At 39.5% G+C, this 22826-nt stretch overlaps 1 protein-coding gene across 1 annotated transcript in view; it reads left to right on the forward strand.

Moving 5' to 3' along the window:
* LOC135986915 (regulating synaptic membrane exocytosis protein 1-like) overlaps positions 1-22826 on the forward strand; it is a 115247-nt gene that overhangs the window by 20901 nt on the left and 71520 nt on the right. The gene's annotated exons all lie outside the window — the stretch shown is intronic.

The raw sequence follows: 22826 nt of genomic DNA on the forward strand, positions 1-22826 counted from the left end.
CTTATTTGGCCCTTAATTAGAGACCATAAACCTTGGTTTAGTGTATCAAAAAGTACAAACTCAAACATACAATTTTCTTTCCAAGTGCAGCAGTGCCAGTCTGCTGTGCCCTGAAGTGCAGGATGCTACTGGAAAATGAGTGGCTGTTTTAGAAGCCACAGGGGTTTAACAAGTGGCTCCTGCAAAAATTTTTTCCTCATAGCCAGTGATAATCTTAATATACCAAGTACGCGTTCTGCACATGCCAAGGGATTTTCTTCATTTTTGTGTTTAGCCTGAACGGGGAGGGCATGCTGCTGATTAGCAAATTTACGTTGAGTTGCACTCTACTGAGAATGTATATATATATATTTATACTGATGGTATTTTGACAGTAATGGCAGATTGTGACTGTCTGTCTCATTTTAAAGGTTAAAAAATGTGAGTTCCTCAGAGCTCCTGTAATGAGCTCTGGAACTGTGCCAGCTTTTAGAAGGGGTTATTTGGCAATACCCAGAGACATTAATGGCCAGAAGAACAGAAAAATGCATGAAAGATTAATAAAAGTGTTTCTTAGGCAGAATATTTCAGCTGTGAGAAAGATACCGGTTTGTGACTCTGGCAATGAACTTTTACAGCACCCAGTGAGTTCTCATCGCCTTCAGTCCTTCATTATTGCCTCCAGTGTCGATTTATGCTGCTCACATTTTCCTTTTCCCTCTTGTTTTATTCTGCAGTGAAAATGAAGCATTGGGTATATGTTGATGTGTTGATGGCTTAGTAAGTGCAGAGATTTCAGTAGAAATATAATATCTGAAACATTAGATAATACCAGACAGTTATTTTGTTTTATTTATTTCTTTTAAAGCACAATGTGGTGATAGAGCAGAACCATATGACTGTAATTATTGATCTCTTAATCTTGAATTGTATGTGTTATATGGTGGTGTATGTTTGCGTGTGTTCAGAGGTGCAAGTTTGTCTTTTTAAATACATTTTCTGGCAGCTAACGCGTGGGGTTTCCTGGAGTGAGTAAGATAGCATAGGTGGGTGTTTTGGTGTATTGGAAATTTGTACTGGGAACAGGAAAATTTGGATTTCGTAATCTCCTAGTCACTTATTCCATTACTGTTTGCATACATTTTTACAAGTGTAAGAGGCAGAGATAAGACTGGCTGATGTGGTAGTGAGGGGAAGAAGAATGTTAGGGAAATGGGAACAGTTTGGGCCTTTTAATAGCTCTTGTCCAGTTTTTTTTTTTACTTACCTTGGGCTGTTTTAAGTAGAAGATTTATATAAAAATGTAGCATTTTAAGAAGCGTTAGGTGGAGTCTTCTGAAAGTCCTTCACAATTTGGTCTGTTTCTTCAGAAATTCCTTCTGCTTTCTAATTCAGCACCAATTTTCCTTTAGGCAGGCATACAAAATATGCATAGGGGTGTCCAGTTTCTTAAAGTCCAGAAAGCACAGAAAGGAGGGAATGTGCTGCTGCCAGTTTCAGGTGAACATGTTTGAGGTGGCAACTTGCTTCAGTAATGTATCTTGGTAACACATGGCTGAGGGAACAGAGGGTTGGGGAAAACTTTATGTATTGTTTAAATGTCTTATAAAGCATTTTTCTGAGTGTATGTATGTGTACATCTAATATATCATATATAAAATATACATGTATATGATTTTATAGCTAGGAGCATTGTATTCTGTGGTTTCTGGCACAGATACAAGCCATGCCGTCCTCCTGCTCCCCATCTGTTGTCTAACCTCATATTCCGTTCCACGTCCGCTCTGCACTCTCATTCATCCCCATTCACTTCACTTCCAGCTTCATGTCCTCTCCTCTCCAAGACCCCAGCACACCTCAGGTCCTGACAATTTCTGCTTTTGTTCATGTTGTCCCAGGTCCGCTGAGAAACAGTCCATTAGAGACTGAGAAAACTGTTTTTTGAGAGTCTCTCTCATCCTTACTCCATTCACACCCTACTTTTGGCTGGGGCAAGTAGAACACCATGCATATTTTAAAAGCACACATCTTTCTGTTGTACCTATGTGCAAATCAGACAGGTAGATGCATCTTTGTATTCTGCACAATATCCCTTTTCCAAAGATGCTAAAAAGTTATCTTGTTTCTAGCGAAACAAATATGGAACTTTTGGGCCAATCTGTATTCAAGATAAGAACGAAAAACCTTAGAAATAGTTTTGAAAAGTTGTGTCAGGGTAGCGTGTGAGATTAGCTTAGATCAGGTCCTTCTGTTTGGCCAAGCTGTGCTTAAAACAGAGCACAAAAAGCACAAAATGCCCTTTTTTTTTTTTTTTCTGGGGAACTTAATTTTGAATAACCTATGGCTGGTGAGAGACCCATGAACTTCTTCACTGCTGGGGAGTTGACATTTAGGGCTCAATGATTGCAGCATCCCTCAGTCACTTTGTATTCCTTATTATAGAGGTGCTTGGGAGAGGATCGATTGGATGTAGCTGAATATTCCCCTTCTGTAGGGCAGTCTGAGCGTTTTAAAATCCACTTCTAGAACTTTGAAGTTGGATTGTTCTTTTTAATCTTGAGTTTTACACAAAATGAGTACAGTATGTCTGTAAATAATGGTATTTTTGTAATAATTTAGTGGAATTAGTCCCAACAATGTCTGTTTGACAGAAGAAAATTGAGAGGGGAAGTAGGTGAAGAGTGTCTAAATACACAGGTCTAGAAATAATATTTTGTACTTATGTGGGCCTTACATGCTATGATCAGACATGACCCGGGCAGGAAAGATGTCCTTGAAGTATCCCACGTACACAGTCCCAGGCTCTGTCATCAGAAGTGACTGCATTCACTTCCCAGACATACCTCCCAAGGAATACAGCTAGGATAAAGAGAGTTGTGTCTTTCAAGATGCTGATTGCAGTGAAGACGCTTAATGACATGGTGCTGGGAACTCCTGTGCTATTGCTCTAGCAGGGCACATGTTGGAGGTCTAGGGAGGGCTAAACACCTAGGCAAATACCTGCATAGTTAAGTTAGTTAGATGTTACAGAGAAAACGAAATCTGTTCTGAAGTGTATAGTTTCTTCTCAACTAAATCCTTACTTATTTACTTTTCTCTTTCTTGTCGGCATAGGTTGTGCTGCTTCTCCGTAGCTAGTAAGTCAATATAACAGTAGGGAATGCAGGCTTATTTGCAATAAATGGCAAGAATTAATGAGTAACCACTGCAAAATTATTGGATGAGGAAGGAATTTGAGGAGGCAAATTTTGAGGAGGGAATTGTTTCTGGCGGCGAGTTGATGAGTGCCTTGCTTACAAGATGGAAGCAGTGATGTCCTCACATTCCTTGGGTACAAGTGAGTCATTGGAATCATTTAGGCAAGTACATCTTCCGTAGGATCATTTGTTTACAACTTGGTTCATCAGGACCTGGCTTTTGTTTCCTAGGAAGGAGGTTGTTCTCTTCACAAGTGAAGATGATGTAAATAATGATTTAAGCCATCTCTGCCATACCATTATGCTCTGGTGTACATATAATGACATATCACCCTGTCAGTAGCTGCTACAAAGTGGTTTTCTTATGCACTATGTATTCAACCAAGCAAGAGAAGAGTTTCAAAGCTTTTCACTAAAAATTTCCAAAGAAACCCACTCAAACATTGTGAGTGGTCAACTGTATTAGTGTAACTTTGGGAATTCACAAATGACTAAAAATACCTACAATTAAATGTCAACTATTTTCAAATCAAGATGTTTCATAGAGTTTTATCTTAAGTTAAAATATCACCGTAGTACAGCTAAGTTTTTTGTGATATAGGTATGGATTGCAGACAGAACTGAAGGGTTAAGATTATCCTTCCAATGTGCTTAGCAACATGTATGGAGATCCTTGAGTCTTCCACTTTAATGAAAATTGGTGGAGACTGAAATTACTCAAGAGTTCATGGAACATGGTGTCGTGGAAGGAAAGAAACACAGCATGTTAATAAGAGGTGCTCTTTGTTTAGGCTTGTTTTAAAGGACTTTCTGTTGGATTTTATTTATTAACTGTATTTCCATTCTCTGAAAAGTCTAATCCTGAATAAACAGTGGAATTTTACCTTGTAATGAGCAATATGTCACAACACATATGAAGAGTGTGGTGTGTTTATTGTGGTACGTTCTATAGAGACTCAGGGTGAAATACTTGCCCCATTGAAATCAATAGGCACTCTCCCCATTGACTTCAGTTCAGATGCAGTGTTTCTGAAAGAGCTGAAATGCTCAAAGTATCGAATGCCTCTGCCGCTACCGGTGTGGTAATAGTGTACCTAACCTTTTGCTCTGGCTTTCATGGAGCTATCATCGTGTTGAATTGCAGGTGAGAGCTATAAAACACAGAAACTGCTGTGCTTTGCAAACACATTGGTATGGTTCTCTTTTCTTTTCTTCATTTTTTCAAGAACTTAGTGCCAGTGATCATCCAGCAGGCCAGTTCCTTGTGAAATCGGATTTGTGTTGGTACCTGAAAGAACATGGAATACTTCTGAAAGTTTGCCCTACTGTGTTACATAGTCCATGTAGACTAAAAGGGGTAAGACAAAGTCTCTGGTCAGTACTGCTGTGCATGTGCTGATTACTATTTTTGGGATGTAGCCCCCCCCCCAAAAAAAAAAAGGACTGTAGAGTGACCAAAAATATTTTTTAAAAATTGTGCTTAATCAGAAAATTCTCCCTCATTTTCCCCTCTGGAAAAAAACCAAACCAAACCAAAAACCAACAAACAAAACCCAAAACCAGATCAAAACACAACAAAAGCCAAAGAACAAATCACCCAAATCATTCCGCGTATTTAAAAATATTCATTGGATTCGGAAGTGGATCCTACCAGTCAGGTTCCTAAGCATATGTCTTAACTAGTGAGCTGCGAAGGCAAGTTGGTAATTTCAAGTACACTGAGTTATTAAGTAGTTCAGTGTTTTTATATTAGCTGTATCAGTCGTGTGAAAGGATATATCCAAATACTCTGGATCCTGATAAGACTCTTTAATGAAGAATGAAAATTTGAATCAAAAAAATGGGTTTTGAAGCAATATATATCACATGACAGGTGAGGGTCTTGACCACTCCTCACTGGCAATCTATGGGGTCTTTCTGTGGTGTATTTAAATGTGTTCTATATAACGTGTATATATGTATCTGTATTTGTGTGTGTATGCATTGGCGTATTTGTTATAAATCAGTTCAGAAGTGTGTGTGAAATTAGGTCATTGGATGAAATTCTGTGATGCACAAAAGATAATTTGCAAATAAAAGGGAAGAGAATTAAAAAGGCTTTACATCAACATTGTACCTGTGCAGTTCTGGGCTGCTTTGGACCTTGGAATCAACCCTACAGACATGGTACAGACAGTCAGATCTACAGAGATTTGTCCTCAGCTGCCGCCACCTCGTGTCTTCTGCAGTGCCGCATCCTGAGGATTTCGCCTCTTACCAAGGGAGTTGTGTGTTGGAAGTGAAACATCAGTAGTTAAATGTGTGCAAAATTAAATCCTCTGCCCACAGTTCCCCGCCTTTGCTCCTTGGAGGAATGTTTCTCTTCATGGGACCATGGCTTTTACAATCCCTTTACATTTCTGCAGCCCTGTAATCTGTCACAGAGTGGTGGAGAGTGCTGTTTTGATTCCCTGGTGGGCATACCATCCTGGCAGATGTGCTTTGTCTTTGTTATGTATTTATGTTCTTAATTTTAAACTATATCTTCTTACTGTGGAAGAAGAAGGACAAGCTTTTTTGCAGGAAATGAGAAGGGACAGAATATTCCAAAGATTTGTGTTTGTGGATGAGAGAAGCATGATGGGCGGCTGTATCTGCCCTTTCCAAAAGAGTCATCTCAAATACATCCATCTGCAGAGGGTGCTCTCAACTGCTGTTCCTGTCAAGTGCCCTAAGACCTATGCAGCCATCTCTGGAGATGTGGTGACATGAATGCCCTTCTTGTACATTTTGGGTCTGGTGTGCCTCCAAGGGCACCTTCCAGCTGTGCATCAACCTGTGCCTGCAGGTCTGCTCTTTCCAGACTTTCAGTTTTCTGTCATGAATGCAGCCTTGGGCTGGACCTCAGAAGGCATCATAGATGCCTTCAGTGTGAAGCTGACACAAATCTGTGCAGGTGGTAACCTCTGAGCAAACAAAGTTGGGACTCAACTTCAGAAAATTTTGGCCCCTGGATGCTTTGAGATCCTTGGATGAAGGGTGCTAAAGAAGTATGAAGTATTACAACCAGGGACCAGATAATGATTTCTTCATGTGTAATTTTGTTAATTCCTTTATTTTGTGCAAGGTAAATTGCTCCGTGTGCCTTCAAGCAATCTTAATTTAATGCGGTGATGATTTTGAGTGACTGAAGAACTAATCAACTCCAGCTGCCACTTCTCATCATGTAGCTTAAGAATGATGAACCTGTAGGTAACTTTCTCCCCATCTCTCCTTGCACCACAGCTCCCCAGGAATATGGACCCTCAAAGCAGAATCACAGTACTTATGTTCACACATCCAAAGGCTACAAGTCAGGTTGAGATAGAAGTGGTGTAGGTGCTTTTTTCATCTATCTATCTATCTATCTATCTATCTATCTATCTATCTATCTATCTATCTATCTATCTCTTTATTATTTAAAACAATTGTGCAGGAAGGAATGAACCAGAGATTTTTAATCATTTAACAAGAAATACAACAAGCACCAGATGTTTTTGTTTGGGTTAGGGCTTGAGAAACGTTAACATATAATAGCAAAAATTGGAAAGGATCTAGAAGAGCTGAAAGATCTGACCTTTCAAGAAGAGATCTCAATAACTTAGGAATTGCATCTGTGTAAGCTATTTTGTTCTCAAACATAAGCTTGTTTTATCCAGTAGTGTACATATCTGCATAAGTACACATCTTCCTACTCTGCCATATCCATGCATTTACACACACAATCATCTTTCCTACTTTTACCTGTTTAAACTTTTTATATAGTCATTTGAGTATGTTCAGCATTTCTTTTAAAAAACTCATCTCAGTCATTCAGAGCAACCATTTTATTTCAAACCAGCCTTTGTGTTCGTTTTTTTTTTTCCCCAATCTGAGAATCTTTTTTTCTTGTCTTCTTGTCATTGAAGACACCGAAATGTATCCTAGCAAATTCTGTCACTGCTCAATGATAGTATAGGAGGTGCATTTTTGTAATGTAGCCCCTGGTACACTTAATGACAAAAGAATAAAGATACTTGAAATACAAGCATGGAAGGGCAGAACAGCTTTTTCTGAACAAAAGGAAATAAAAATGTGGCAAAACTTGCGTAAAATTGGCTGTGTGCATTCAGGTCAAAATTGCATATCTCTATGTTTTATATTTCATCAATGACACATGCTATAATTTTTAAAAAGAAAAAAAATGGGGAGGGGACACATTTTTTCTCCAACTGAATTCATTAATTAAATGGGAAAAAAGTTCCAGTTTTGGTCTCAAATTTTGAATCTATCCTAACTGTGATGAAGTATAAAAATATGAAACTCCTGTATGTTTATTGTCCATGTGACCTATCCTGCATTTACATTAGACCTGTCCTGTACAGTGACTACTGCACATAAACCAGTGTAAATTGGTTTTTTTTTTTTTTATTTGTTAGACACTTTCTGAGAGTCTTTTGCATTTGTCAAAGAGAGATAGGAACATGAGATGAATGTACACTTTAACAAGAGACAGCACTTTTAGCCCTTAACAAAGATCTGCTGGCAAGTGTCTGCTTGGCAGCAGGGAAGGCATTTTACACAGCAGAATTTGGAGGCTTTCTCGGCAACTGAGTTGGATTTGCCGGCATATTCTTTTCTTGACCCTCCAAGCTCTGTTGGTGGCTGAGGTCATTGAGAACTGTGGAAATACCAAAGCACATGTGCTGGGCTCGGACGTGCCCTCGCCAGTGCACCCCGCTGGAGGATGAGATGTTCTGATTGTGTAAGAATCATGGTGGCAATTGGACAATCTCTGAACATTATTTTTTGACAAATATTATAAGTGTTACAGAAATATTTTCATGCAATATTAACATTATTGTAACACCAGTATAGAAGCATAAATTACCAGATGAGTCACAATTATGGCCCTTTTCCTGCTGTGTGTGGGCAGACCCCTGCATCTGTGCTCATTACAGGTTTGGGACCTAAATGCATTAGATACGTGCTGGAAGAAAATGAGTCTGCAAAGTATTTTAACAGAAGGGATATGTTGCTCTTGGTTGTGAAGAAAATCCTCTAAAGATGGAAATTTCCTCGTGCTTCACTTTAAAAAGTCAATAATGTTAATATGGAAAAGTATCTGGAAATTCTTATAAGATTAGTGACAAAACTGAAAAAAAAAATCTAAAGCAGCTCAAATCAATGTCTTGAAAGAAAAGAGGACGTATATTATCTTGAGGAGATTGTGGACTGTAGTGGTGGCCCAGTACTTTAGTAAAGTATATTTCTAGGTAATATACTAATATCTAATACAACGATGTAATATTAACTCTTTGTGACAGTTCTCCCATAGTTGTAAACTGTAATTTCATTGTCTGCCTCTTCTCAGGGTAACACAGGAAATACTCACTAATAGGGAGCTCTCCTTTCATCTGACACCTTTCTGCAAACAGAAGGTTGCAGGTTATTGAGGAAGACATCTCATTGTGTGGGATCCTGAGATTTGTCTTTGTTTTTGAGTACTTCATGGATTTCTGTGTGCAGCACTGCTTTATTTGGATTTTCTGCCTCTGTGAAAGTAGTATGTTCAGCACCCGTCATGTGGATTGACTTTATACACTAGACTGAGCAACAACAGCACATATTTCAGAAAAGCAGGTAGTTGTGCTTTTGCGCAGAAAAGTGGAAATTACAAGAGAAAGGCACTGAAGTCAATAGAGGCAAACGAGGAGTTGGAGTGAAATTTAACTTCTTGTAGCTGAAGCTGCTCGAGTGGACCCTGACTCTGCTTCTACAGTGACCATGCTCTGGGTAGCAGGATTAGAAATTTCTTTTCCCCACTGTAAATAAAAATCTGACTACTCCCAATTTCCATTGGACTGCCTCATGGTCCTTCTTTTCCTCACACAGTCACCTCGTTGCTTTTTCTTCTTCCCATTTACGGGTCTCTCCGGGTGGAGGGAAGAGTGGCCAGTCTTTTTTTTCCCGCTTTGCTGCCACCTCCAGGGAAGATAAAAAAATCCCACCCAGTGCTTTCCAGAACCACTGAAAATTCAGCCTTACCAATCCTGAGGGTCATCTGGACACTACAGTTTTCAAATTAATATTCAGAGCAGCTAAAGGGACCCCTGCTTCGTCCTTTGTTTTTATTAATTAATTTAAGAAAATTTGATTAGCTCTGGTTGTTTCTGAGAATACAAATCAAGCCTCTTTTTTCTCCTCTTTTCAGATTGCCTGAATCTAGGTTGTCCTCTGAGATGCCCAGACCTCGTGACATGCTGATTTCTTCCCCTTGAACCATTTTTCATCTGGTCAATTGAATTATCATTTCACCTAACTCTTTCCTTTCCTGAAAGTGTGATATTCATTGTGAGCTTTTTCTTGGCTTTGGAATAACTTTCAACTTGAGCATCAGAATAAAGTAGTACTTGAAAAATATTTTGATAGTTTTACCATTCAGGGCATGTTGTCAGATCTCTCCAGCGACCACATGCAATGCAAGAGCAACATACATAATTAACTTGGCACAGGTGGGGGGATGATAGAGAATCGTCTCCGTTACCTCCCTTCTTCAGTTTTGAAATCTCATGCTCTTGCATGATATGTGCAGGAAATTACAGACTGTGAGTGGGATTCATATGGCAAAATGTAGACGTCTACATCTGAGTTAGTCACCCAAGGCTCCCTATGTGAGGAATGGAGAGAAACAGGACAGATGAATCACACCCTTGAAGAACCTATTTTTTTACCTTTATGCTAAGACGAAATGACTCATATCCTGAAAGTGCCCATTTGGCTAGTAAAGGAGGCTGGGGTAACAACCACGATGTGATGGCTGCATTCTGCACCCCAAAAACTAGATGAGGTGACCATGGCGCTTTGTGGCTCCAGTGCGTGCCCGTGTGCTCACTCGTTCCTGTTTATTTGTTGTACTGTGTGAGCGTTGAGTTCTTAGAAAAAAATCTGCGTTGTCTTCACAGTGGTGCTGGGGCCACTAAACATCTATGTGGGGTCCCCTCAGCTGAAAACACCACTGAGATATATACCACCTTCCCACAAGGAGGTGAACAATATTAAAATAGAAGTGGCCAATGAATCAAGACAAATAGTCGTAGCCCCATAACATAGCATATCCAGTTTCTTTTCATCTTTTGTTTTGTGTATGCACGGATATGCATTGTTTATTGAAACAAATGGAATCGGGGAACATCTATTTGAATTTAAAAAGGAGGAATAAACTAATTTGGCTTAGATCTGTAGTTAATGTCCAGAAAGACCGCTTTTGGTAAAAACTGAGGTTTTGCAGTTCCAACTCAGGCACATGGCCTGAGGAGCACGATCAAGCAAGTAGATTCCAGTACACTAGTTTCCTATGTCATTAGCAGGGACTTGTAGACACCCCGAATGGGGTTAACATGATATGAGGGTCACAGCTCCTTCTGCTTTGGAGCTCAAAGTGACCAACTAGAACATACTCAAGATCCAGACTCTGGAGGTGTATTCTGGGTGCCTGTGTAAATCACAGCTGATTTTTAGGCATGAAGGAAGCCACGGCGTATCAGAAGCAATGCAACTAGATTCTTCTCTGTCAGATTCACAGATCACAGGTCCTAATTCCCTGAAAGTCTTTCCCTGCCAGGCCATGTTAGGTTTAGTAGGCACATTGCTCTGTTGGTCGTTTTGAAACTGGGCAGTTTTGATGCCAGTCGTGCGAGATTCTAGTCAGTGGAAAATAAGATGTGGCCTGACTTGAGCCTGGAAGCTGCACACAATGTTGGACAACCACTGGATTCAAGACTCTCCTACCTCCAGACAAAACTAATGTTCCCATCCTCTCCCTGGCAAAAAAGAAGAAAGAATCCCTCAGAAAAGACCAGGGGTCGTGTCATGAAACCATTATGAAATGTAAGTTTGCAGTACCCAGTGTACCTTTCTGACTCAAGTGACAGAGTTCAGGTGAAGTGATGTCTCCACTGGCTTTTGATCTGGCTGGATCAGTTCAAAACGATGCTGTAGGTTGAATAAGTGAAACAGTGGAGGCTGGAGAGGGCTGCCTACAGTGCCAAATTTCTCCCAGCTAGTTGTGTTTTGTCAGCACCGATCAGTGCTTTGTGCCCAAGGGATTCCTGCAGAATTGCCACCAGTGAGCAAGCAGGCTCTTTTTGGCTTTTTACCTTACCTTTCAGCCAAAGACAAGCACATCTACAACAGCAGCTTTACGTGGAAGCTGCTTTGGAGACCTGTGTTCCAGCTCACAAAGCCAAATGGCTCGAACCAATGTCTTGACAATTGCCTACAAATCCGGGCTGGAGTTCCTCCTGTCCCTGGGAAGTCAGTGTGCCTCTTCCAGGTGAGAACATGTGTGCCCAACATCAGATGGTCAATGTGGATGCTGCCTGCTTCTGTCTGTGTTACTTTGAGGAATGACTTTTTAATATACTGTACTGACAACATCTTCCTAGGTTAGCTCCCACTGTATAGCAGTTGGATTACTTGCTGGTCTTTGAAATCTTTATTTGAAAGAATATCACATGCATCATCATGCACAGTACACAAATAAAATCCATTTTTTTTTTTTGTTTAAGGATACTTGTCAAATAATGAAAATTTCCTACTTTTATATGTTAATGGGTCATAATTTGTATTATAGCTGCCTCAGAATACTGTTTTTATGCAATGAAATGGCTCTTAGTAGCATCTTCCCTTATAATTCAGGTATCTGATGCTACCAAATAATTCAGATACCTGGTAAAAATATCTCCTCATGATTTTTTCTGTGTTTGCATTTTAAAGGACCAGCAATGACAAGAAGATCACACATCTGAATCACGAAGATAATATTTATATCTACATTGAGTGATCATGTCATTCTGTTGGTGTTTCCCATGCTCTCTGTGTCCTCCTCCTGTTGCGCTACAGCCTGATTTGGATCTTCTACGAGGTGCTTGTTGCCTCACCTGAAAAGCTCAATCTAAATATCCAGAGAATTCAGTGATGCTCCCAGGGTTCTTACGGCTGCTTATGAACTTATGGAAGAGTAAAATATAAGAGGCTGGCCATTCAATACATCTATAACTTTTATTTTTGATGTTCACAGGATGCCTTTAGAAACTGGTTAAAAATTACATTTTCCAGTATTCAGCTGCAGAGGAGGACCCAGTATTTTCAGATGTGTTAGGGGAAGTGATGCTTTTTCTATGCCTACCTGTATCTATTCAAATCTCTGCAAAGGGGTTCCTCTGTCAAAAGACCTCCAGATGCCAGCCAGAAGAGGTCAAACCTCAGATCTAGTCTGATAATTAAATATTATAAATTTCAGGCTGAATTTATTTCCTAACCACGTGTATGTATTGCTTATTATTCAGCTTTTTTTCCTCCATGCTTTTTACCCTGATGTAGTTAAAGAAGACAGCATTAAATTCTTGCAAGGTTGTTTGGATGATGGAGTGAGCTCTTTGGGTCTCTTTTGCTCAGGCAGGCTCCATTCCCAGATCATCCTGGTGGACTTTTTATCCAGCAGAATGTTCCAGGAGGTTTTTCTCTTTCTTTTCTTCCTACAACTAGAGGGAGAAGGAGGCTGGCTAGAGCCATAATTTATTCTTAAAATTCAAGAATTTTCAGTGGGTGGCTACCAAGATACGCAATTTACAGACAGATTCATCATCTGAGCTAGGCTGGAATAGTTGCTGCAGTCAAGGAGGCTCTCTGGGAGGCAGGGAACTTCGTTCCTCTAAGTCATTCCAGTGACGCCTTTCCTTTCTCTTTGTTCCAGTTTTATATTCAGTCCTTACACATTTACCTGTTATGTTTTTTCTAATTCATTGCATTTTTAATGTCCATATATCCTTGAATTCTTAAGCACTGGCCAAAACTAGTTGTTGCTAGTTACTAATTGTTACTTGTTCGTGGCATGTGGACCTAAAAGAATGAGGGAACCTTCCTGTACCACTTCTACAGTAAAACATCACAGGCCACTGTTTCCTGCTCTCACATCAGTGAATTTCCTGCCTTTGTTCACTATACCTTGCATTAATGAGGGTTTAGAGGCCTTTAAGTGGAACTGTAATATGTATATAATTACAATACACACAACACATGGATTATTTAAGGTAACAATATATACAACATCGCTGAAATGCTTTAAAAAGAGGTCCAATATAGTTTTGTAGGCCATCCTTGGCTGCCTGTTTCTATAACATTATTAAAAAACCAAAGAAACAAAAACCAAAACCATTTTAAGCTGGGTACATCATGAGGCTTTCACTGGGTTGTGCACAGCTTTCCTCAGTGCAGGTGAGGTTTTGAGAGAGCTTTGACAATGGTAGAGTTCTCCCATCTCTATCAGAAATGCACTATATTTACCATATCCTGGGGTTGCATTCGTCGTTCACAGCCAAGCTGTGATGAATGAGCAGACGGGCTGGTTGGTCTCTCTCTTTCCTTACTCGTTTCCAGGTAATGAACTTGCAGCTTGTAATAGGTGTTATTAATCTATAGCTGCCTGACATTACATTTTGTACTATTGAATGTAATCCTATTGTGTTACTCAAGGTCATTTGACTTTGTGTACAGCTCAATCTTTCTCTTAATTGACCTTGCCTCGCAAATTTGTATTGCAAAAAAACTTCTTGATCACAAGTACACTTCTTGTGCAAAGGCTATTGAAATAAATGATAAATAGAGGCAATCCTAATCCCAGTTCTGTGAAACTTGATTAGTCATCCTCCTTTTGGTGGGTATTACCCTTCTCACATAAATATTTTCATCCCTTCAGCTTGGTTGCTGAAGAAACCTTCATCAGTTTAGCCAATGATTTCCGATTTGACTCTGTATCAAATGTTTTATTGAAATTTAGATCAACTATGTCTCCCTTTGTTTAGAAGAACCAGTCAATGCATCAAAGGAGGAGGAGGCTCTTGCCACTGGTCTGGTGTGACCCATATTTTCTGAAATTCATCTTTTTTCTCAATTGTCTTAAATTTACCTCCATCTTTGGTAGTCGCTTCCTTCAAAAGCATACTACCAAGGCCTGTCTAAAGTCGTATGTACTCTGTTGGCTGGAATAAAACATTGCATGGCCAGGCTAATGAGTGCTTTAATCGCCCTTCTGAAAACGGTTACGAGTTTTGCTCTTCCTAGCTATGTGACCATCCCATGGTGGACCTGCAGTTGTACCTGGGACTTCATGTGCCAACTCTTGACACACGGACCAATATTGACTCATTCTTTCCTCTGCTCGCCCATCTGTCGGTGCCCGTGTGTTGTGGCATGCCCTGTACTTGGATAATCAGCCAGCAGGGGCTGTGCTTTTGTGGCTGCACAACACCTGGAGCCTCCAGCAGCCGGGGCACCCACAGCTCTGCCTCAAATTGTGCGATTAATAAGAGTTGTCATATTTTGACTTTTTTGGTTTGGTTGTTGGGTTTTTTTTTTTTGGCTTCTGTTTGGAGAAGATTTTGCTTCTTTCAGTAGCTCCTTCTAAATGTGTCAGAAGTTTGTCCTGTGTGTTTGTTGTCATGTATCTTAGCGGAGCCATGTCCAGAGTTGTGTTCTGTCTGCTTCCGAGCACTCATACGAAACCTAAGTGCTTTTGAAAGTGCAGAGTCAGCAAGGAGGTTTGTCCCATAGTCATACAGATTCACTAGCCAGGAAGTTCCCGTAGTCATTTTGTGAAGCTGTACCTGAGAACATGCCAGTTTCTGCCAACTGCAAGTTTTTTTAGATGCTTGTTTTTGCTGAATTCTGTGCAGTCCATAGCACCCCTCTCAGTAAAGGAAATCTGGTAAGTGGGAGTTAGGTGTAAGGACAGAATGTGTGTTTAGTTAAAATTAGAAGATGCATAGCGTTAAAAAGTTTTGTAATGTCTTAACCTAACTGTGCATCTCTTTATCAGTGAAGTATTTGAAACTCCTGTACCATACCAGTATGTCATTAATCACTGAGTTGAAAAACACTGGCTTAGAATTTAAAATAAGTTAAAGCAGGACATAAGTTAGGATGAATCATCCTTTGCTCATCTTTTTAAGTGTAACTGTCATTTGCCTACTGTAAATGCAATTCAATAGCATGGTAACATTGTCTGTTACCTGATTTTGCTGTTTACCATTACCTGTATTAAATACGATGTTACTGTGTTTGTTCCCAGTTGAAATATGCCTCTGTTTTTAACATGGTAGGTTTAATTTTTGTGTGTTTCACTTCACCACATACTTGCAATATCTGTTCAAGATAATTGTTTTTAACGTTTCCTTGCATTCCTTTAGCATTTTCTAGACCAGAATATCATAGTTGTTCAGCAATATTGAAAAAAATGTGCCTATTAAGCACGGTGGCCTTGATTTTAAAAACTGCCGTTGAAATATGACAGTTGTTAGATGAAACACCTTAGAGGATTCTCAAGGTTGGCAGTGTTTGAAAACCTGTTCCTTTTTAAAAGACTGTAATTGAGTACCTCGATTCCTTAGTTACATTAAAAGAATATTTTCTAAATAAACCTATCCATTTTGCTTCACTGCTGGGAAATAGGATTCAACAAATAATTTTGACCTGTGATTCAAATAACAATAAAATCCAAATATTTACTAACACTGAAATAGAAAAAAATGCTGTTATTTTGTTGCTAATTAGTATGCACTTATTTGGTCTGAAGTATAGCTGGGGAGTTCTTTTTAAGTGGTCGAGAAGCTCCTATTTCATTTACCTTCGTGCATTAGATACATAATATTTTCTTTTTTTTTTTTTTTAACCAAGTAAGGAGGGGAAAATAAATCTGCCTTTCTGGTTTTGCTTTTGTGTTTACAAAAGCATACCACGTCCATTAAGTCACATAAGCCCTGCAAGCCAACCTTGACTGCATGTAGACAGGCGCCTCAGCTTGTCACGCGTGCTGGCCCTGACTGCTGTCAGTCATCCTGAGTTGTAAAACTCTGGAGTTGAGAAGCGACAGGAGTGAATATTAAAGAAAGAATCGTCTCAATTACACTGAGCTCCAGCTGCTTCCCTGTTTGCTTTCTTGGTCCTCTGTTCTTCATTTCGGTGTCCCGAATGAAGGGTGGTGCTGTACATGAAACCTTCCTTGCTTTGTAAGAGGCGTAAGCGACGTGCGCCTGGTGAGCTTCATGGTTAGTGATGTTGCTCTGGGTGTGGGTCCAAAGCCTCAAACAGACTGCCTGAAAACAGAGCTTTGGGTTCCTACTGGAAACAACCACTCAACTGCTTGATAAGGGCCAGTTTCTGTGCGCTGACCACTTGGCAAGTGTTAAAAGCCAGTGACTGGAATGAAATTTTACCCTTTGTTTTCATGAGCAGCGCTCAGGCAATATGCTTTTAGCTTCTTAAATAATGAATGGAAAAGCTTGTGGCCACTAGGTTATTTACAAATAAGCAATTTAAATATGCATTAAAATTTATTAACTTAGTTCTTCAGTGAACCTCCTTGCTTTGCCCTCACTTTATTTTGGTCTGATTAAAAAAGAAAACCAGAGCCCTCAACCAGTAAACTTATTGACTTTGTTAGCAACAATTAAAATATATATTTGGATTGACATCTCTTTTCCTGGCTGCATATTTCATAAAACTTACGAAATCATGATTCTGCAGAGAGTTTGTAAGATGATGGGCTAATGGCGATGAGTTTAAGCCCACTCAGGAGTATGTCAGTACCCTCAGGAGAGAAGGGGGAGTATGAACTCGGTTTATGTAATAATAGATAATTTTGAATTCAAAATAATTTCTAAATAATATTTTTGAAGCACTTTCATGTATTCATTTGAATAATCTGTTTCTACAGAATATTGAGTTAAATGAAAATATTGTGAATGTTATTCATTACCAATGCAGTTAGTATTGATGAGTTATGATTCAGGTGACTGAATCAAACCATGTAAATTACTTGCATGTTTCTAATCAGTCTAGAAAAAGCAAAAAAAACATCTTCTGTAGATTTTTCTCCACTTTTTCTCCACAGTTGTGATTGTGTTAAACTGAGCAAAAGAGTATTTAAACCTCAAGTACATGTTATACGATCCATTCTGCTTGCCTTGTCTACCAAAAGCTCCAGCTAGTTTCAGTGGAACATCGACCACACAAATTGAAGACACAGCCACCCTCAAATTTTAGACATTATTTAAAACTCCTAAGTTTCAGCTCCTACTTGAGGATACTTTGTCTGAAACACACTGTTACTCACAAGTACTCACTGCAGAATGGGGTATAAAATTGCTTCATAGAAAGTCGCTTGACATTTGGGCAACAAATGCAAAAAAACCCACCAAACCAATCATAGCATCAAATATAATAACTTTTTACTAAAAATAATCCCCTTTGAGAAAATATTTCAGTGTGATTGATCATGCCTCATTAATTTCATTAATTGCTACTGATTTTGAAAATACTTTTCAATATTAATACTTTAAACCTAGATATACTCTTGTTATTTTTCAGTGATATAAACAATAAAACCAAAATACATGTAGGCTGTTATAATGCAATTTACATTAGCCAGTTTTTTAAGAAAGCAGTTGAAAAGCTAAAAGCATGTCAGGAGACTGATCAGATTTATGCGCTTGGTTTTGATGTACTGTAGTTATCACAGACATACTAATGACTGAACTCTAATGAAAGGAAATAAGGTTTTACCTACCACTGTGTCTGAAATTATTAGGTTTCAGACACAGTTGGACAGTTCTGAAGTGAGGTTTTATGGTATAATTTGAAATTTAAAATTTAGCTATACTCTGCTATTACCATCTAGTCTATAGAATGTAAAACTAAATTTTTTAACAAGTTGTGGTCAAATCATGGTCTTCTGGCATTTTTTGCAAGTATGCGAAGTTATAACCAAGAAAGAACTTGAACTCATCCTTTAAATCACTTAAATATTGATGTGGACACAGTATTGCCCACAGAATACTGCGTGTATTCAAAATGCAGAATCGTATGGCTGCTTTTAGCTCTTCAGGTAAATATTCCTTTAAAGTCAGTGTTAGCATCTGTAGGTGCAGAACGTAAGATAGCATTTACAGGAGAAGGAATATCTATGTAGCGTGTAACCCTTTTGTAGTTTTCCACCTGGAATACTGAAAAAAGTGTTACATGCTTTCCTATTTCAAATGCATTTCTTCACCAAACATCTGCTGAATGCCCTGAGAACTTGAAAAAGAGAGAAATATTCGCAACATGTTTTCATTGTCAGTTAAAACTGAATTAAATTTTCACTGTATTTATAAATGTTTTATTTTTGCTTTCCATGCACCTTTACTTACAGGATTCTTTGGGCAGACTGCATATTTAAAGAAGTAGCTACAGATATTTGACACAAATGTTTAATGTGGATTTATCACAATAATTCATGCTGCAGCCCTGCCTTACAGATTTGCATTCGTTCAGTGAGGGAGCAGAAGTATATCATTCATTCTAATCATCCACATAACTCAAATTTAAGATAATTAGTATTTTGAAAGTTTTGTTTGAAGTGAAGATTACGTGCAGATCTTTCAATGTGAATAATTTTCAATAACAAAAGGTTTGGAAAGAGAGTTTTGATATTTTGGTGAGAGCTGGTGAAGAGCAAAAATAGAGGAATACATTCAAGCCAGTATACAGAGTTCTTTAGTGGTGTCAAATACAGCCTTTGGTTTTTAGCATTACCAAGTAGTAGCTCTTAAACCTTGTGTTTTGATTCTTCAGTAGTGCTTTGAATGCTTGGTTAATACTTTTTAGGTATGAGGTCATTTTAAAAGGATCTTTCTGTTATATGAGTAAGTCCACACAAATAACAAATGTGGTGTTAAAGCAGTGGCAGAGTTCAGTTACTCCTGCAGCTCTAGGTTGGTATTGCATTGTTTTAAACCACCCATATTGCATCAGCATCCACCCAGTCATACATAATGTGGCATGGTTAATATCTGTCATGTGCGCTTCATCGTCAGCCTTGGAAATCTGGGCACATAGGATAGCAATTTATTTTACTAGAACTCATTTTAAGTGTATTTCTGTATGCTTGTATTAGAAAAGGCAGACCTGAAGATGTGTACTTGAAGCAGAGGGCAGTGGTGGTGTATATGTCTTGTGAGGCTTAAAGTCCTTATTTGAGCTGGTTTATGAGAAAGCTACCTTCTGCCAAGTGAGGTTTTCCATCTGAAGTGGAAGATTCCTCAGGATCTCCAGAAAGCTCCATGGTTGGAAATGGTGGCCAACAATCAACGTTGTTTTTTTGGCACCGTTTCCAACCATCGAGCTTTCTGGAGGTCCTGGACCTGGTTGTTGGCCACTATTTTCAATCATGGAGCTTTCTGGAGGTCCCAGACCTATAAAGACCCTGGACATGAGGTGTGGGTGAGAGGATGACGGAGGTGATGACTGGAAAGGTATTTCAGTAGGTTCAGTTTCCTGTCTGAGGTAGGACTCTGTACTTAAAAAATGTCTGATGCTGGTCTCCCTACAATTAAATTCCAAGTGGTGGGAAATTCACAAGATCAGTTGTTTTTCTCAAATGTTGCCATCTTGGCCTGAACTCAAATGACAGCAGCTGTTCTCATGAGATTTCAATTGCAGCCAACTGAAAAAACAGCCTTTTCCTTTTTAGATCTAGCCAGCTAGTGACAGCAGCAGTGACTTCAGTTCACAACAGTAGGAATCCATGCATCTCCTCCCTCACACCATGTACACACGAAGAATAAAATGGAGCTAGACTCCAGTGTGCTATGTATTTATCATTCTCACTGAATGGAGTTGTGTATTTTGTATGTGGAAAACATGGCATAGTCCTCCAGTGCCCAGCGTTTACATTTAGTATGTGATGTATTCACCAAGGATTTACGTGTAAAGATCTTTAAAAGCAGAAACTTTCCTCTTAGGAAGAGCTGACTGGGAATGACTCCCATCCTCAGCCACATGTGATGGCACTGAAATACCAACTCCTCCTGCTTGATCTCTGCCAGCGTTCACTTGCACTTCTTCCTCTCCAGCTTTCAGCAGCATATGGAGCATCAACAGACTCGTGGGCAGCTTGGCTTGACCTGAAAAAATCAGAAAGCGGTACTGATTTTAAAAATAGGGTGTGGAAGCTAAAGGCAACTTGTGCCTCCGTCTCACAGGAACAGGAGGAGTGGCGGAGGTCAAAGAGGACTCGGTGCGTGTGTTGAAAGGGTTAGGAGCAAATAAGCAGAGGAGAAAACAGAGTCATGCTTCTTTTCTCCTCTCTTACACTTGGGTGCGTTCCCCGAGTGGGGTGCAGGACCGTATCCTCCGCAGTGCCTGCTGGAAGGTGGGAAAGGTGCTCCCTTCCCTTGGGGTGCTAGTGCTGGTTCCACACCGTCTCTGGAACCTTCTAACCGGTGGGATTTCGGTTCCTGGCTGTTGTGTGGGGGTATCTTGTTCAGAGGCACCTTTTTACTCACCTCCATCCAAGGTGGGCAGCCTGTGAGCCTGTGGCTGGGGAGACATGACAAGTGTGTGTCTTCGCTGCCCCAAGGCAGAAAATGCCAGTTTGGAAAAATACAGATTTGGTTTGCTTTAGGAGTATGGAAGGGGGAAACTGTTGAGCATCGACAATACCAGTGAATAACCACTTAAGTGAGAGTTTTTGTTTTTCTCAGACATTCTCCCATCTGAATCCATAGCAGAACTACTGATGGTCAGCCTGGGAGCCGTTTGTTGATCAAGCTTCTTCTCAAGTGTTGGAGGGAAGGTCTGTCTAAGAGATTGTTTAATCCAGGGCTATGTAATACCCAGACAGATTGAGAGGAGGTTCAAATCCTGATCAAGGGCTGTAAAAGGTGAGTGACAAGTTTGAAACCTGGATGTTTGAAACTTCACTGGACATGTTTGAAACTTGACTGGATGTGAAGCATCAAAGGGAGAGGCTGGCACACTTCTGGTTGTCCTACTTAAACCTCATGGTGCTGAGAGGAGTAGCTGGTCACTGTTACCATATGTATTGTTAAACATCAAATCTCAGGTGTGCATGCAACATTCCTCCAGCTGTTCAGACACCATAAAAGAAGTGAATCTGGCCCCACATATTCCAGGGATGTTATCTATGCCAGATCCAAATTCAAACCTGTGCTCACTTGTATTTGTTAAGCTGAATCTCATTGATGGTTTCTAAGTGTATGTTTGTACCAGAAATCCTCATACAAGTTAGTCATCCTAAATTCTCTTTAGTAATCGTTGGAGAGGAACGGGTACTTGTGGCGTGCGATTCATCTTATCCTAAGGTCCCTATTTCTCTATGCTGACTACAAAAGGAGCCTAGGGGGAGTAGCTCAGATAGATATATCATTTTTTTTGGTAGGTGTGAGAAGATAGGCAAGGTGCATCCCACTCCTTGTGTCAGTGATGCAACATGGAGCTGCTTGGCAGCAGCTACGTGTGGGAACAAAGTCCTCTTTCTCAGGATCAAGAAGCTGGAAGCAGTTCCTGAATGCCTGTCCTGTGCAGTAAAGAGCTGTAGCACAGGAGGAGATCTTGCTCCAAAATCTGTGCTAATGTACTCTTAAAGAAAGTATAAAAGTAATCCTTAGGGGAACATTCACATTTGCAGTCAGGAGTGGATACAGAGCTGGCAAAGGCTGCCTGGAGTTGGATGTGATGTTACAATGAAGAGAAACATGAACTATCAATAAATGCTCAGAGTAACTAATGGGTCTGTGACTGGGAATTCAGAAGACTCTCCAGCATCTTACTGGGTGACCTTGGAAATATTTTTATACTTTCTATATCTCTAGTTCCCAGTAAGTGTAGTATGAACAAAGCACTGATTTACTGCAAAGCTCTTTGTGAGGCTGAATGATGAAGTGCTATGTAAGAGCTGAAGCGTTTTCTCCAGTAACAAATATTTTGAAGCTCCAAAAAGTACTGTAGAGCTGCCATTTAATTTCAATTAATAGGTCTTAATATAAGACAGCATTATGAATCTTATAAGAATAGGTGCAACAACATAACAAAACACATGAGAAAAGTGTATAGATAGTGTATGAACAACATAACTCTAATTATACTTCTAGGAGATGGGATGACTTGAAGTAATAATAATTGACACGCAGAAAAAATAGTTAAATATTCCAATAGTTCAATAATAAGTTTTGTTAGCATGTGCTTTTCTCAAAGTAGTTTTATTTTTATTGTTAGATTGATTTTAGTGCTCTTTAACAACAATGAAAAGAAACTTTAAGGGTTTTTAAAATTCATATAACACTTTTTTCCATTCTGATGTTAAATATAATATGTGTTCAGTATAAGTACTCAAAGGATTTGTGCCTAATTTATATATTAATAAAATTTTTGGGTTTTCATTACATTTTTGAAAATATGTGCTAACTAGGGTGTCTAGCCACACAGCTGCAGCAATTTGACCTGCATCAGGCTTGTACTGATGTGAGTCCACACACATGATATTTGTTACACAACTTTCTATTTTTCCTTTATACATAGAAAAATGAAATCCGATACATGTAGCTGGAGTAGCTTAAAACATTACTTCTCACTAGCTGTTCACTGCCACAGAAGGTCACAGCTTTAATGGATTGTGGTTGCTCTTGTGTGCTTCAGTACCAAGTCAGCCAGGTTGGCTTGTTCCTTGGCCATTGGTGGATGTGGTTGTGCAGTCCCTCATGCAGAACAGCTGTACGAACTTGCTCATAAACTGTTCTAGCTGTTTCCAAACTC

This window comes from Caloenas nicobarica, chromosome 3 (genome assembly GCF_036013445.1).
Source record: "Caloenas nicobarica isolate bCalNic1 chromosome 3, bCalNic1.hap1, whole genome shotgun sequence".
NCBI classification, from domain to species: Eukaryota; Metazoa; Chordata; class Aves; order Columbiformes; family Columbidae; genus Caloenas; species Caloenas nicobarica.